Source organism: Ascidiella aspersa, chromosome 4, assembly GCF_963924565.1.
Source record: "Ascidiella aspersa chromosome 4, kaAscAspe10.2, whole genome shotgun sequence".
NCBI lineage: Eukaryota > Metazoa > Chordata > Ascidiacea > Phlebobranchia > Ascidiidae > Ascidiella > Ascidiella aspersa.
In genome coordinates, this window is record NC_139450.1 from 23,940,586 (window position 1) to 23,950,544 (window position 9,959).

Consider the following 9,959-nt stretch of genomic DNA (forward strand, 5'->3'; position numbering starts at 1 on the left):
ATGTAAAAACTTAAATAAATGATATTATGCCTACGACAATTGGTATTCCTAGGCGGTCACCCATCCAAGTACTAACGAATCCCGACGTTGCTTAACTTCCGAGATCGGACGAGATCGGGTGCATTCAACCTGGTATGGTCGTAGACAGTATTGGTCAACATTTTTTGGTCTAAAATCTTTGAAAATGTTAACATTTAAATATATTTTAAAAATCATATTTTGCCTATGACAATTGGTATTGCTAGGCGGTCACCCATCCAAGTACTAACCAATCCCGACGTTGCTTAACTTCCGAGATCGGACGAGATCGGGTGCATTCAATCTGGTATGGTCGTAGACAGTATTGGTCAACATTTATGGTCTAATCAATTTAAAAATGTAAAAACTTAAATAAATCATATTGTGCCTACGACAATTGGTATTCCTAGGTATGGTCGTAGCCAGTATTGGTCAACATTTTTTTGGTCTAATCTATTTAAAAATGTAAAAACTTAAATAAATCTTATTTTGCCTACGACAATTGGTATTCCTAGGCGGTCACCCATCCAAGTACTAACCAATCCCGACGTTGCTTAACTTCCGAGATCGGACGAGATCGGGTGCATTCAACCTGGTATGGTAGTAGACAGTAATCGTCAACATTTATGGTCTAATCTATTTAAAAATGTAAAAACTTAAATAAATCATATTGTGCCTACGACAATTGGTATTCCTAGGCGGTCACCCATCCAAGTACTAACCAATCCCGACGTTGCTTAACTTCCGAGATCGGACGAGATCGTGTGCATTCAACTTGGTATGGTCGTGGACAGTATTGGTCAACATTTATGGTCTAATCTATTTAAAAATGTAAAACTTAAATAAATCATATTGTGCCTACGACAATTGGTATTCCTAGGCGGTCACCCATCCAAGTACTAACCAATCACAACGTTGCTTAACTTCCGAGATCGGACGAGATCGGGTGCATTGAACCTGGTATGGTCGTAGACAGTGTTGGTAAACATTTTTTGGTCTAAAATGTTTAAAATGCTAACATTTAAATATATTTTAAAAATAATATTTTGCCTATGACAATTGGTATTCCTAGGCGGTCACCCATCCAAGTAGCAACCAATCCCGATGTTGCTTAACTTCCGAGATCGGACGAGATCGTGTGCATTCAACCTGGTTTGGTCGTAGACAGTATTGGTCAACATTTTTTGGTCTAAAATCTTCAAAAATGTTAACATTTAAATATATTTTTTAAATCATATTTTGCCTATGACAATTGGAATTCCTATGCGGTCACCCATCCAAGTACTAACCAATCCCGACGTTGCTTAACTTCCGAGATCGGACGAGATCGGGTGCATTCAACCTGGTATGGTCGTATGCAGTATTCGTCAACATTTTTAGGTCTAATCTATTTAAAAATGTAAAAACTTAAATAAATCATATTTTGCCTACGACAATTGGTATTCCTAGGCGGTCACCCATCCAAGTACTAACCAATCCCGACGTTGCTTAACTTCCGAGATCGGACGAGATCGGGTGCATTCAACCTGGTATGTTCGTAGCCAGTATTGGTCAACATTTTTTGGTCTAATCTATTTAAAAATGTAAAAACTTAAATAAATCATATTTTGCCTACGACAATTGGTATTCCTAGGCGGTCACCCATCCAAGTACTAACCAATCCCGACGTTGCTTAACTTCCGAGATCGGACGAGATCGGGTGCATTCAACCTGGTATTGACGTAGACAGTATTGGTCAACATTTATGGTCTAATCTATTTAAAAATGTAAAAACTTAAATAAATGTTATTATGCCTACGACAATTGGTATTCCTAGGCGGTCACCCATCCAAGTACTAACCAATGCCGACGTTGCTTAACTTCCGAGATCGGACGAGATCGGGTGCATTCAACCTGGTATGGTCGTAGACAGTATTGGTCAACATTTTTTGGTCTAAAATCTTTAAAAATGTTAACATTTAAATATATTTTAAAAATCATATTTTGCCTATGAAAATTGGTATTGCTAGGCGGTCACCCATCCAAGTACTAACCAATCCCGACGTTACTTAACTTCCGAGATCGGACGAGATCGGGTGCATTCAACCTGGTATGGTCGTAAGCAGTATTTCTCAACATTTTACGTCTAATCTATTTAAAAAAGTAAAAACTTAAATAAATCATATTTTGCCTACGACAATTGGTATTCCTAGGCGGTCACCCATCCAAGTACTAACCAATCCCGACGTTGCTTAACTTCCGAGATCGGACGAGATCGGGTGCATTCAACCTGGTATGGTCGTGGACAGTATTGGTCAACATTTATGGTCTAATCTATTTAAAAATGTAAAAACTTAAACAAATCATATTGTGCCTACGACAATTGGTATTCCTAGGCGGTCACCCATCCAAGTACTAAGCAATCCCGACGTTGCTTAACTTCCGAGATCGGACGAGATGGGGTGCATTCAACCTGGTATGGTCGTATGCAGTATTGGTCAACATTTTTAGGTCTAATCTATTTAAAAATGTAAAAACTTAAATAAATCATATTTTGCCTACGACAATTGGTTTTCCTAGGCGGTCACCCATCCAAGTACTAACCAATCCCGACGTTGCTTAACTTCCGAGATCGGACGAGATCGGGTGCATTCAACCTGGTATGTTCGTAGCCAGTATTGGTCAACATTTTTTGGTCTAATCTATTTAAAAATGTAAAAACTTAAATAAATCATATTTTGCCTACGACAATTGGTATTCCTAGGCGGTTACCCTTCCAAGTACTAACCAATCCCGACGTTGCTTAACTTCCGAGATCGGACGAGATCGGGTGCATTCAACCTGGTATGGTCGTAGACAGTATTGGTCAACATTTATGGTCTAATCTATTTAGAAAAGTAAAAACTTAAATAAATGATATTATGCCTACGACAATTGGTATTCCTAGGCGGTCACCCATCCAAGTACTAACCAATCCCGACGTTGCTTAACTTCCGAGATCGGACGAGATCGGGTGCATTCAACCTGGTATGGTCGTAGACAGTATTGGTCAACATTTTTTGGTCTAAAATCTTTAAAAATGTTAACATTTAAATATATTTTAAAAATCATATTTTGCCTATGACAATTGGTATTGCTAGGCGGTCACCCATCCAAGTACTAACCAATCCCGACGTTACTTAACTTCCGAGATCAGACGAGATCGGGTGCATTCAACCTGGTATGGTCGTAAGCAGTATTTCTCAACATTTTACGTCTAATCTATTTAAAAAAGTAAAAACTTAAATAAATCATATTTTGCCTACGACAATTGGTATTCCTAGGCGGTCACCCATCCAAGTACCAACCAATCCCGACGTTGCTTAACTTCCGAGATCGGACGAGATCGGGTGCATTCAACCTGGTATGTTCGTAGTCAGTATTGGTCAACATTTATGGTCTAATCTATTTAAAAATGTAAAAACTTAAATAAATCATATTGTGCCTACGACAATTGGTATTCCTAGGCGGTCACCCATCCAAGTACTAACCAATCCCGACGTTGCTTAACTTCCGAGATCGGACGAGATCGGGTGCATTCAACCTGGTATGGTCGTAGACAGTATTGGTCAACATTTATGGTCTAATCTATTTAAAAATGTAAAAACTTAAATAAATCATATTGTGCCTACGACAATTGGTATTCCTAGGCGGTCACCCATCCAAGTACTAACCAATCCCGACGTGGCTTAACTTCCGAGATCGGACGAGATGGGGTGCATTCAACCTGGTATGGTCGTAGCCTGTATTGGTCAATATTTTTTGGTCTAATCTATTTAAAAATGTAAAAACTTAAATAAATCATATTTTGCCTACGACAATTGGTACTCCTAGGCGGTCACCCATCCAAGTACTAACCAATCCCGACGTTGCTTAACTTCCGAGATCGGACGAGATCGGGTGCATTCAACCTGGTATGTTCGTAGCCAGTATTGGTCAACATTTTTTGGTCTAATCTATTTAAAAATGTAAAAACTTAAATAAATCATATTTTGCCCACGACAATTGGTATTCCTAGGCGGTCACCCATCCAAGTACTAACCAATCCCGACGTTGCTTAACTTCCGAGATCGGACGAGATCGGGTGCATTCAACCTGGTATGGTCGTAGACAGTATTGGTCAACATTTATGGTCTAATCTATTTAAAAATGTAAAAACTTAAATAAATGATATTATGCCTACGACAATTGGTATTCCTAGGCGGTCACCCATCCAAGTACCAACCAATCCCGACGTTGCTTAACTTCCGAGATCGGACGAGATCGGGTGCATTCAACCTGGTATGTTCATAGTCAGTATTGGTCAACATTTATGGTCTAATCTATTTAAAAATGTAAAAACTAAAATAAATCATATTGTGCCTACGACAATTGGTATTCCTAGGCGGTCACCCATCCAAGTACTAACCAATCCCGACGTTGCTTAACTTCCGAGATCGGACGAGATCGGGTGCATTCAACCTGGTATGGTCGTAGACAGTATTGGTCAACATTAATGGTCTAATCTATTTAAAAATGTAAAAACTTAAATAAATCATATTGTGCCTACGACAATTGGTATTCCTAGGCGGTCACCCATCCAAGTACTAACCAATCCCGACGTGGCTTAACTTCCGAGATCGGACGAGATGGGGTGCATTCAACCTGGTATGGTCGTAGCCTGTATTGGTCAATATTTTTTGGTCTAATCTATTTAAAAATGTAAAAAATTAAATAAATCATATTTTGCCTACGACAATTGGTACTCCTAGGCGGTCACCCATCCAAGTACTAACCAATCCCGACGTTGCTTAACTTCCGAGATCGGACGAGATCGGGTGCATTCAACCTGGTATGTTCGTAGCCAGTATTGGTCAACATTTTTTGGTCTAATCTATTTAAAAATGTAAAAACTTAAATAAATCATATTTTGCCTACGACAATTGGTATTCCTAGGCGGTCACCCATACAAGTACTAACCAATCCCGACGTTGCTTAACTTCCGAGATCGGACGAGATCGGGTGCATTCAACCTGGTATGGTCGTAGACAGTATTGGTCAACATTTATGGTCTAATCTATTTAAAAATGTAAAAACTTAAATAAATGATATTATGCCTACGACAATTGGTACTCCTAGGCGGTCACCCATCCAAGTACTAACCAATCCCGACGTTGCTTAACTTCCGAGATCGGACGAGATCGGGTGCATTCAACCTGGTATGGTCGTAGACAGTATTGGACAACATTTTTTGTCTAAAATCTTTAAAAATGTTAACATTTAAATATATTTTAAAAATCATATTTTGCCTATGACAATTGGTATTGCTAGGCGGTCACCCATCCAAGTACTAACCAATCCCGACGTTGCTTAACTTCCGAGATCGGACGAGATCGGGTGCATTCAACCTGGTATGGTCGTAGCCAGTATTGGTCAACATTTTTTGGTCTAATCTATTTAAAAATGTAAAAACTTAAATAAATCATATTTTGCCTAATACAATTGGTATTCCTAGGCGGTCACCCATCCAATTACTAACCAATCCCGACGTTGCTTAACTTCCGAGATCGGACAAGATCGGGTGCATTCAACCTGGTATGGCCGTAAGGAGTATTTCTCAACATTTTATGTCTATTCTATTTTAAAAATAAAAACTTAAATAAATCATATAATGCCTACGACAATTGGTATTCCTAGGCGGTCACCCATCCAAGTACTAACCAATCCCGACGTTGCTTAACTTCCGAGATCGGAGGAGATCGGGTGCATTCAACCTGGTATGGTCGTAGACAGCATTGGTCAACATTTATGGTCTAATCAATTTAAAAATGTCAAAACTTAAATAAATCATATTGTGCCTACGACAATTGGTATTCCTAGGTATGGTCGTAGACAGTATTGGTCAACATTTTTTGGTCTAATCTATTTAAAAATGTAAAAACTTAAATAAATCTTATTTTGCCTACGACAATTGGTATTCCTAGGCGGTCACCCATCCAAGTACTAACCAATCCCGACGTTGCTTAACTTCCGAGATCGGACGAGATCGGGTGCATTCAACCTGGTATGGTCGTAGACAGTAATCGTCAACATTTATGGTCTAATCTATTTAAAAATGTAAAAACTTAAATAAATCATATTGTGCCTACGACAATTGGTATTCCTAGGCGGTCACCCATCCAAGTACTAACCAATCCCGACGTTTCTTAACTTCCGAGATCGGACGAGATCGTGTGCATTCAACCTGGTATGGTCGTGGACAGTATTGGTCAACATTTATGGTCTAATCTATTTAAAAATGTAAAACTTAAATAAATCATATTGTGCCTACGACAATTGGTATTCCTAGGCGGTCACCCATCCAAGTACTAACCAATCCCAACGTTGCTTAACTTCCGAGATCGGACGAGATCGGGTGCATTGAACCTGGTATGGTCGTAGACAGTGTTGGTAAACATTTTTTGGTCTAAAATCTTTAAAATGCTAACATTTAAATATATTTTAAAAATAACATTTTGCCTATGACAATTGGTATTCCTAGGCGGTCACCCATCCAAGTAGCAACCAATCCCGATGTTGCTTAACTTCCGAGATCGGACGAGATCGGGTGCATTCAACCTGGTATGGTCGTAGACAGTATTGGTCTACATTTTTTGGTCTAAAATCTTCAAAAATGTTAACATTTAAATATATTTTATAAATCATATTTTGCCTATGACAATTGGAATTCCTATGCGGTCACCCATCCAAGTACTAACCAATCCCGACGTTGCTTAACTTCCGAGATCGGACGAGATCGGGTGCATTCAACCTGGTATGGTCGTAAGCAGTATTTCTCAACATTTTACGTCTAATCTATTTAAAAAAGTAAAAACTTAAATAAATCATATTTTGCCTACGACAATTGGTATTCCTAGGCGGTCACCCATCCAAGTACTAACCAATCCCTACGTTGCTTAACTTCCGAGATCGGACGAGATCGGGTGCATTCAACCTGGTATGTTCGTAGTCAATATTGGTCAACATTTATGGTCTAATCTATTTAAAAATGTAAAAACTTAAATAAATCATATTGTGCCTACGACAATTGGTATTCCTAGGCGGTCAGCCATCCAAGTACTAACCAATCCCGACGTGGCTTAACTTCCGAGATCGGACGAGATGGGGTGCATTCAACCTGGTATGGTCGTAGCCTGTATTGGTCAATATTTTTTGGTCTAATCTATTTAAAAATGTAAAAACTTAAATAAATCATATTTTGCCTACGACAATTGGTATTCCTAGGTGGTCACCCATCCAAGTACTAACCAATCCCGACGTTGCTTAACTTCCGAGATCGGACGAGATCGGGTGCATGCAACCTGGTATGTTCTTAGCCAGTATTGGTCAACATTTTTTGGTCTAATCTATTTAAAAATGTAAAAACTTAAATAAATCATGTTTTGCCTACGACAATTGGTATTCCTGGGCGGTCACCCATCCAAGTACTAACCAATCCCGACGTTGCTTAACTTCCGAGATCGGACGAGATCGGGTGCATTCAACCTGGTATGGTCGTAGACAGTATTGGTCAACATTTATGGTCTAATCTATTTAAAAATGTAAAAACTTAAATAAATGATATTATGCCTACGACAATTGGTATTCCTAGGCGGTCACCCATCCAAGTACTAACCAATCCCGACGTTGCTTAACTTCCGAGATCGGACGAGATCGGGTGCATTCAACCTGGTATGGTCGTAGACAGTATTGGTCAACATTTTTTGGTCTAAAATCTTTAAAAATGTTAACATTTAAATATATTTTAAAAATCATATTTTGCCTATGACAATTGGTATTCCTAGGCGGTCACCCATCCAAGTACTAACCAATCCCGACGTTGCTTAACTTCCGAGATCGGACGAGATCGGGTGCATTCAACCTGGTATGGTCGTAGCCAGTATTGGTCAACATTTTTTGGTCTAATCTATTTAAAAATGTAAAAACTTAAATAAATCATATTTTGCCTAATACAATTGGTATTCCTAGGCGGTCACCCATCCAAGTACTAACCAATCCCGACGTTGCTTAACTTCCGAGATCGGACGAGATCGGGTGCATTCAACCTGGTATGGCCGTAAGCAGTATTTCTCAACATTTTATGTATATTCTATTTTAAAAATAAAAACTTAAATAAATCATATAATGCCTACGACAATTGGTATTCCTAGGCGGTCACCCATCCAAGTACTAACCAATCCCGAAGTTGCTTAACTTCCGAGATCGGAGGAGATCGGGTGCATTCAACCTGGTATGGTCGTAGACAGCATTGGTCAACATTTATGGTCTAATCAATTTAAAAATGTAAAAACTTAAATAAATCATATTGTGCCTACGACAATTGGTATTCCTAGGTATGGTCGTAGCCAGTATTGGTCAACATTTTTTGGTCTAATCTATTTAAAAATATAAAAACTTAAATTAATCTTATTTTGCCTACGACAATTGGTATTCCTAGGCGGTCACCCATCCAAGTACTAACCAATCCCGACGTTGCTTAACTTCCGAGATCGGACGAGATCGGGTGCATTCAACCTGGTATGGTCGTAGAAAGTAATCGTCAACATTTATGGTCTAATCTATTTAAAAATGTAAAAACTTAAATAAATCATATTGTGCCTACGACAATTGGTATTCCTAGGCGGTCACCCATCCAAGTACTAACCAATCCCGACGTTTCTTAACTTCCGAGATCGGACGAGATCGTGTGCATTCAACCTGGTATGGTCGTGGACAGTATTGGTCAACATTTATGGTCTAATCTATTTAAAAATGTAAAACTTAAACAAATCATATTGTGCCTACGACAATTGGTATTCCTAGGCGGTCACCCATCCAAGTACTAACCAATCCCAACGTTGCTTAACTTCCGAGATCGGACGAGATCGGGTGCATTGAACCTGGTATGGTCGTAGACAGTGTTGGTAAACATTTTTTGGTCTAAAATCTTTAAAATGCTAACATTTAAATATATTTTAAAAATAATATTTTGCCTATGACAATTGGTATTCCTAGGCGGTCACCCATCCAAGTAGCAACCAATCCCGATGTTGCTTAACTTCCGAGATCGGACGAGATCGGGTGCATTCAACCTGGTATGGTCGTAGACAGTATTGGTCTACATTTTTTGGTCTAAAATCTTCAAAAATGTTAACATTTAAATATATTTTATAAATCATATTTTGCCTATGACAATTGGAATTCCTATGCGGTCACCCATCCTAGTACTAACCAATCCCGACGTTGCTTAACTTCCGAGATCGGACGAGATCGGGTGCATTCAACCTGGTATGGTCGTAAGCAGTATTTCTCAACATTTTACGTCTAATCTATTTAAAAAAGTAAAAACTTAAATAAATCATATTTTGCCTACGACAATTGGTATTCCTAGGCGGTCACCCATCCAAGTACTAACAATCCCGACGTTGCTTAACTTCCGAGATCGGACGAGATCGGGTGCATTCAACCTGGTATGGTCGTAGACAGTATTGGTCAACATTTATGGTCTAATCTATTTAAATATGTAAAAACTTAAATAAATCATATTGTGCCTACGACAATTGGTATTCCTAGGCGGTCACCCATCCAAGTACTAACCAATCCCGACGTTGCTTAACTTCCCAGATCGGACGAGATCGGGTGCATTCAACCTGATATGGTTCGTAGCCAGTATTGGTCAACATTTTTTGGTCTAATCTATTTAAAAATGTAAAAACTTAAATAAATCATATTTTGCCTACGACAATTGGTATTCCTAGGCGGTCACCCATCCAAGTACTAACCAATCCCGACGTTGCTTAACTTCCGAGATCGGACGAGATCGGGTGCATTCAACCTGGTTTGGTCGTAAACAGTATTGGTCAACATTTTTTGGTCTAAAATCTTTAAAAATGTTAACATTTAAA

At 38.9% G+C, this 9,959-nt stretch overlaps 28 non-coding genes and 24 pseudogenes across 28 annotated transcripts; all 52 read right to left on the minus strand.

The window, feature by feature from the left end:
- Positions 1–27: 27 nt before the first annotated feature.
- On the minus strand, positions 28–146 carry LOC146151599 (5S ribosomal RNA). The gene has a single exon (XR_014498067.1). It is a non-coding gene; the product is annotated as a 5S ribosomal RNA (ribosomal RNA).
- Positions 147–220: 74 nt separating this feature from the next.
- On the minus strand, positions 221–339 carry LOC146151600 (5S ribosomal RNA; annotated as a pseudogene).
- Positions 340–508: 169 nt separating this feature from the next.
- Positions 509–627, minus strand: LOC146151601 (5S ribosomal RNA). Its single transcript, XR_014497745.1, has one exon. It is a non-coding gene; the product is annotated as a 5S ribosomal RNA (ribosomal RNA).
- Positions 628–691: 64 nt separating this feature from the next.
- LOC146151602 (5S ribosomal RNA) lies at positions 692–810 on the minus strand (annotated as a pseudogene).
- A 63-nt stretch (positions 811–873) lies between these two features.
- On the minus strand, positions 874–992 carry LOC146151603 (5S ribosomal RNA; annotated as a pseudogene).
- A 73-nt stretch (positions 993–1,065) lies between these two features.
- LOC146151604 (5S ribosomal RNA) lies at positions 1,066–1,184 on the minus strand (annotated as a pseudogene).
- Positions 1,185–1,258: 74 nt separating this feature from the next.
- On the minus strand, positions 1,259–1,377 carry LOC146151605 (5S ribosomal RNA; annotated as a pseudogene).
- A 65-nt stretch (positions 1,378–1,442) lies between these two features.
- LOC146151606 (5S ribosomal RNA) lies at positions 1,443–1,561 on the minus strand. Its single transcript, XR_014498231.1, has one exon. It is a non-coding gene; the product is annotated as a 5S ribosomal RNA (ribosomal RNA).
- Positions 1,562–1,626: 65 nt separating this feature from the next.
- On the minus strand, positions 1,627–1,745 carry LOC146151607 (5S ribosomal RNA). Its single transcript, XR_014497785.1, has one exon. It is a non-coding gene; the product is annotated as a 5S ribosomal RNA (ribosomal RNA).
- Positions 1,746–1,809: 64 nt separating this feature from the next.
- On the minus strand, positions 1,810–1,928 carry LOC146151608 (5S ribosomal RNA). Its single transcript, XR_014497190.1, has one exon. It is a non-coding gene; the product is annotated as a 5S ribosomal RNA (ribosomal RNA).
- A 74-nt stretch (positions 1,929–2,002) lies between these two features.
- LOC146151609 (5S ribosomal RNA) lies at positions 2,003–2,121 on the minus strand (annotated as a pseudogene).
- Positions 2,122–2,185: 64 nt separating this feature from the next.
- LOC146151610 (5S ribosomal RNA) lies at positions 2,186–2,304 on the minus strand. The gene has a single exon (XR_014496794.1). It is a non-coding gene; the product is annotated as a 5S ribosomal RNA (ribosomal RNA).
- Positions 2,305–2,368: 64 nt separating this feature from the next.
- Positions 2,369–2,487, minus strand: LOC146151611 (5S ribosomal RNA; annotated as a pseudogene).
- Positions 2,488–2,552: 65 nt separating this feature from the next.
- Positions 2,553–2,671, minus strand: LOC146151612 (5S ribosomal RNA). Its single transcript, XR_014498204.1, has one exon. It is a non-coding gene; the product is annotated as a 5S ribosomal RNA (ribosomal RNA).
- A 65-nt stretch (positions 2,672–2,736) lies between these two features.
- On the minus strand, positions 2,737–2,855 carry LOC146151613 (5S ribosomal RNA). The gene has a single exon (XR_014496863.1). It is a non-coding gene; the product is annotated as a 5S ribosomal RNA (ribosomal RNA).
- Positions 2,856–2,919: 64 nt separating this feature from the next.
- LOC146151614 (5S ribosomal RNA) lies at positions 2,920–3,038 on the minus strand. Its single transcript, XR_014497817.1, has one exon. It is a non-coding gene; the product is annotated as a 5S ribosomal RNA (ribosomal RNA).
- A 74-nt stretch (positions 3,039–3,112) lies between these two features.
- LOC146151615 (5S ribosomal RNA) lies at positions 3,113–3,231 on the minus strand (annotated as a pseudogene).
- A 64-nt stretch (positions 3,232–3,295) lies between these two features.
- LOC146151616 (5S ribosomal RNA) lies at positions 3,296–3,414 on the minus strand (annotated as a pseudogene).
- Positions 3,415–3,478: 64 nt separating this feature from the next.
- LOC146151617 (5S ribosomal RNA) lies at positions 3,479–3,597 on the minus strand. The gene has a single exon (XR_014497828.1). It is a non-coding gene; the product is annotated as a 5S ribosomal RNA (ribosomal RNA).
- Positions 3,598–3,661: 64 nt separating this feature from the next.
- On the minus strand, positions 3,662–3,780 carry LOC146151618 (5S ribosomal RNA; annotated as a pseudogene).
- Positions 3,781–3,845: 65 nt separating this feature from the next.
- On the minus strand, positions 3,846–3,964 carry LOC146151619 (5S ribosomal RNA; annotated as a pseudogene).
- A 65-nt stretch (positions 3,965–4,029) lies between these two features.
- LOC146151620 (5S ribosomal RNA) lies at positions 4,030–4,148 on the minus strand. Its single transcript, XR_014495894.1, has one exon. It is a non-coding gene; the product is annotated as a 5S ribosomal RNA (ribosomal RNA).
- A 64-nt stretch (positions 4,149–4,212) lies between these two features.
- On the minus strand, positions 4,213–4,331 carry LOC146151621 (5S ribosomal RNA; annotated as a pseudogene).
- A 64-nt stretch (positions 4,332–4,395) lies between these two features.
- On the minus strand, positions 4,396–4,514 carry LOC146151622 (5S ribosomal RNA). The gene has a single exon (XR_014497839.1). It is a non-coding gene; the product is annotated as a 5S ribosomal RNA (ribosomal RNA).
- A 64-nt stretch (positions 4,515–4,578) lies between these two features.
- Positions 4,579–4,697, minus strand: LOC146151623 (5S ribosomal RNA; annotated as a pseudogene).
- A 65-nt stretch (positions 4,698–4,762) lies between these two features.
- LOC146151624 (5S ribosomal RNA) lies at positions 4,763–4,881 on the minus strand (annotated as a pseudogene).
- A 65-nt stretch (positions 4,882–4,946) lies between these two features.
- Positions 4,947–5,065, minus strand: LOC146151625 (5S ribosomal RNA). Its single transcript, XR_014496137.1, has one exon. It is a non-coding gene; the product is annotated as a 5S ribosomal RNA (ribosomal RNA).
- Positions 5,066–5,129: 64 nt separating this feature from the next.
- Positions 5,130–5,248, minus strand: LOC146151626 (5S ribosomal RNA). The gene has a single exon (XR_014495638.1). It is a non-coding gene; the product is annotated as a 5S ribosomal RNA (ribosomal RNA).
- A 73-nt stretch (positions 5,249–5,321) lies between these two features.
- LOC146151627 (5S ribosomal RNA) lies at positions 5,322–5,440 on the minus strand (annotated as a pseudogene).
- Positions 5,441–5,506: 66 nt separating this feature from the next.
- Positions 5,507–5,624, minus strand: LOC146151628 (5S ribosomal RNA; annotated as a pseudogene).
- A 63-nt stretch (positions 5,625–5,687) lies between these two features.
- LOC146151629 (5S ribosomal RNA) lies at positions 5,688–5,806 on the minus strand. The gene has a single exon (XR_014496032.1). It is a non-coding gene; the product is annotated as a 5S ribosomal RNA (ribosomal RNA).
- Positions 5,807–5,974: 168 nt separating this feature from the next.
- Positions 5,975–6,093, minus strand: LOC146151630 (5S ribosomal RNA). The gene has a single exon (XR_014497850.1). It is a non-coding gene; the product is annotated as a 5S ribosomal RNA (ribosomal RNA).
- A 64-nt stretch (positions 6,094–6,157) lies between these two features.
- LOC146151631 (5S ribosomal RNA) lies at positions 6,158–6,276 on the minus strand (annotated as a pseudogene).
- A 63-nt stretch (positions 6,277–6,339) lies between these two features.
- LOC146151632 (5S ribosomal RNA) lies at positions 6,340–6,458 on the minus strand. The gene has a single exon (XR_014497503.1). It is a non-coding gene; the product is annotated as a 5S ribosomal RNA (ribosomal RNA).
- Positions 6,459–6,531: 73 nt separating this feature from the next.
- On the minus strand, positions 6,532–6,650 carry LOC146151633 (5S ribosomal RNA; annotated as a pseudogene).
- A 74-nt stretch (positions 6,651–6,724) lies between these two features.
- Positions 6,725–6,843, minus strand: LOC146151634 (5S ribosomal RNA). The gene has a single exon (XR_014497841.1). It is a non-coding gene; the product is annotated as a 5S ribosomal RNA (ribosomal RNA).
- Positions 6,844–6,907: 64 nt separating this feature from the next.
- Positions 6,908–7,026, minus strand: LOC146151635 (5S ribosomal RNA). The gene has a single exon (XR_014497289.1). It is a non-coding gene; the product is annotated as a 5S ribosomal RNA (ribosomal RNA).
- Positions 7,027–7,090: 64 nt separating this feature from the next.
- On the minus strand, positions 7,091–7,209 carry LOC146151636 (5S ribosomal RNA; annotated as a pseudogene).
- A 65-nt stretch (positions 7,210–7,274) lies between these two features.
- Positions 7,275–7,393, minus strand: LOC146151637 (5S ribosomal RNA; annotated as a pseudogene).
- A 65-nt stretch (positions 7,394–7,458) lies between these two features.
- On the minus strand, positions 7,459–7,577 carry LOC146151638 (5S ribosomal RNA). Its single transcript, XR_014495731.1, has one exon. It is a non-coding gene; the product is annotated as a 5S ribosomal RNA (ribosomal RNA).
- A 64-nt stretch (positions 7,578–7,641) lies between these two features.
- On the minus strand, positions 7,642–7,760 carry LOC146151639 (5S ribosomal RNA). The gene has a single exon (XR_014497861.1). It is a non-coding gene; the product is annotated as a 5S ribosomal RNA (ribosomal RNA).
- A 74-nt stretch (positions 7,761–7,834) lies between these two features.
- On the minus strand, positions 7,835–7,953 carry LOC146151640 (5S ribosomal RNA). Its single transcript, XR_014498425.1, has one exon. It is a non-coding gene; the product is annotated as a 5S ribosomal RNA (ribosomal RNA).
- A 65-nt stretch (positions 7,954–8,018) lies between these two features.
- LOC146151641 (5S ribosomal RNA) lies at positions 8,019–8,137 on the minus strand (annotated as a pseudogene).
- A 63-nt stretch (positions 8,138–8,200) lies between these two features.
- LOC146151642 (5S ribosomal RNA) lies at positions 8,201–8,319 on the minus strand. The gene has a single exon (XR_014495914.1). It is a non-coding gene; the product is annotated as a 5S ribosomal RNA (ribosomal RNA).
- A 168-nt stretch (positions 8,320–8,487) lies between these two features.
- LOC146151643 (5S ribosomal RNA) lies at positions 8,488–8,606 on the minus strand. The gene has a single exon (XR_014496430.1). It is a non-coding gene; the product is annotated as a 5S ribosomal RNA (ribosomal RNA).
- Positions 8,607–8,670: 64 nt separating this feature from the next.
- Positions 8,671–8,789, minus strand: LOC146151644 (5S ribosomal RNA; annotated as a pseudogene).
- A 63-nt stretch (positions 8,790–8,852) lies between these two features.
- On the minus strand, positions 8,853–8,971 carry LOC146151645 (5S ribosomal RNA). Its single transcript, XR_014497504.1, has one exon. It is a non-coding gene; the product is annotated as a 5S ribosomal RNA (ribosomal RNA).
- Positions 8,972–9,044: 73 nt separating this feature from the next.
- LOC146151646 (5S ribosomal RNA) lies at positions 9,045–9,163 on the minus strand (annotated as a pseudogene).
- Positions 9,164–9,237: 74 nt separating this feature from the next.
- Positions 9,238–9,356, minus strand: LOC146151647 (5S ribosomal RNA). The gene has a single exon (XR_014497778.1). It is a non-coding gene; the product is annotated as a 5S ribosomal RNA (ribosomal RNA).
- A 64-nt stretch (positions 9,357–9,420) lies between these two features.
- On the minus strand, positions 9,421–9,538 carry LOC146151648 (5S ribosomal RNA). The gene has a single exon (XR_014498175.1). It is a non-coding gene; the product is annotated as a 5S ribosomal RNA (ribosomal RNA).
- A 64-nt stretch (positions 9,539–9,602) lies between these two features.
- Positions 9,603–9,722, minus strand: LOC146151649 (5S ribosomal RNA; annotated as a pseudogene).
- Positions 9,723–9,787: 65 nt separating this feature from the next.
- Positions 9,788–9,906, minus strand: LOC146151650 (5S ribosomal RNA). Its single transcript, XR_014497377.1, has one exon. It is a non-coding gene; the product is annotated as a 5S ribosomal RNA (ribosomal RNA).
- Positions 9,907–9,959: the final 53 nt, after the last annotated feature.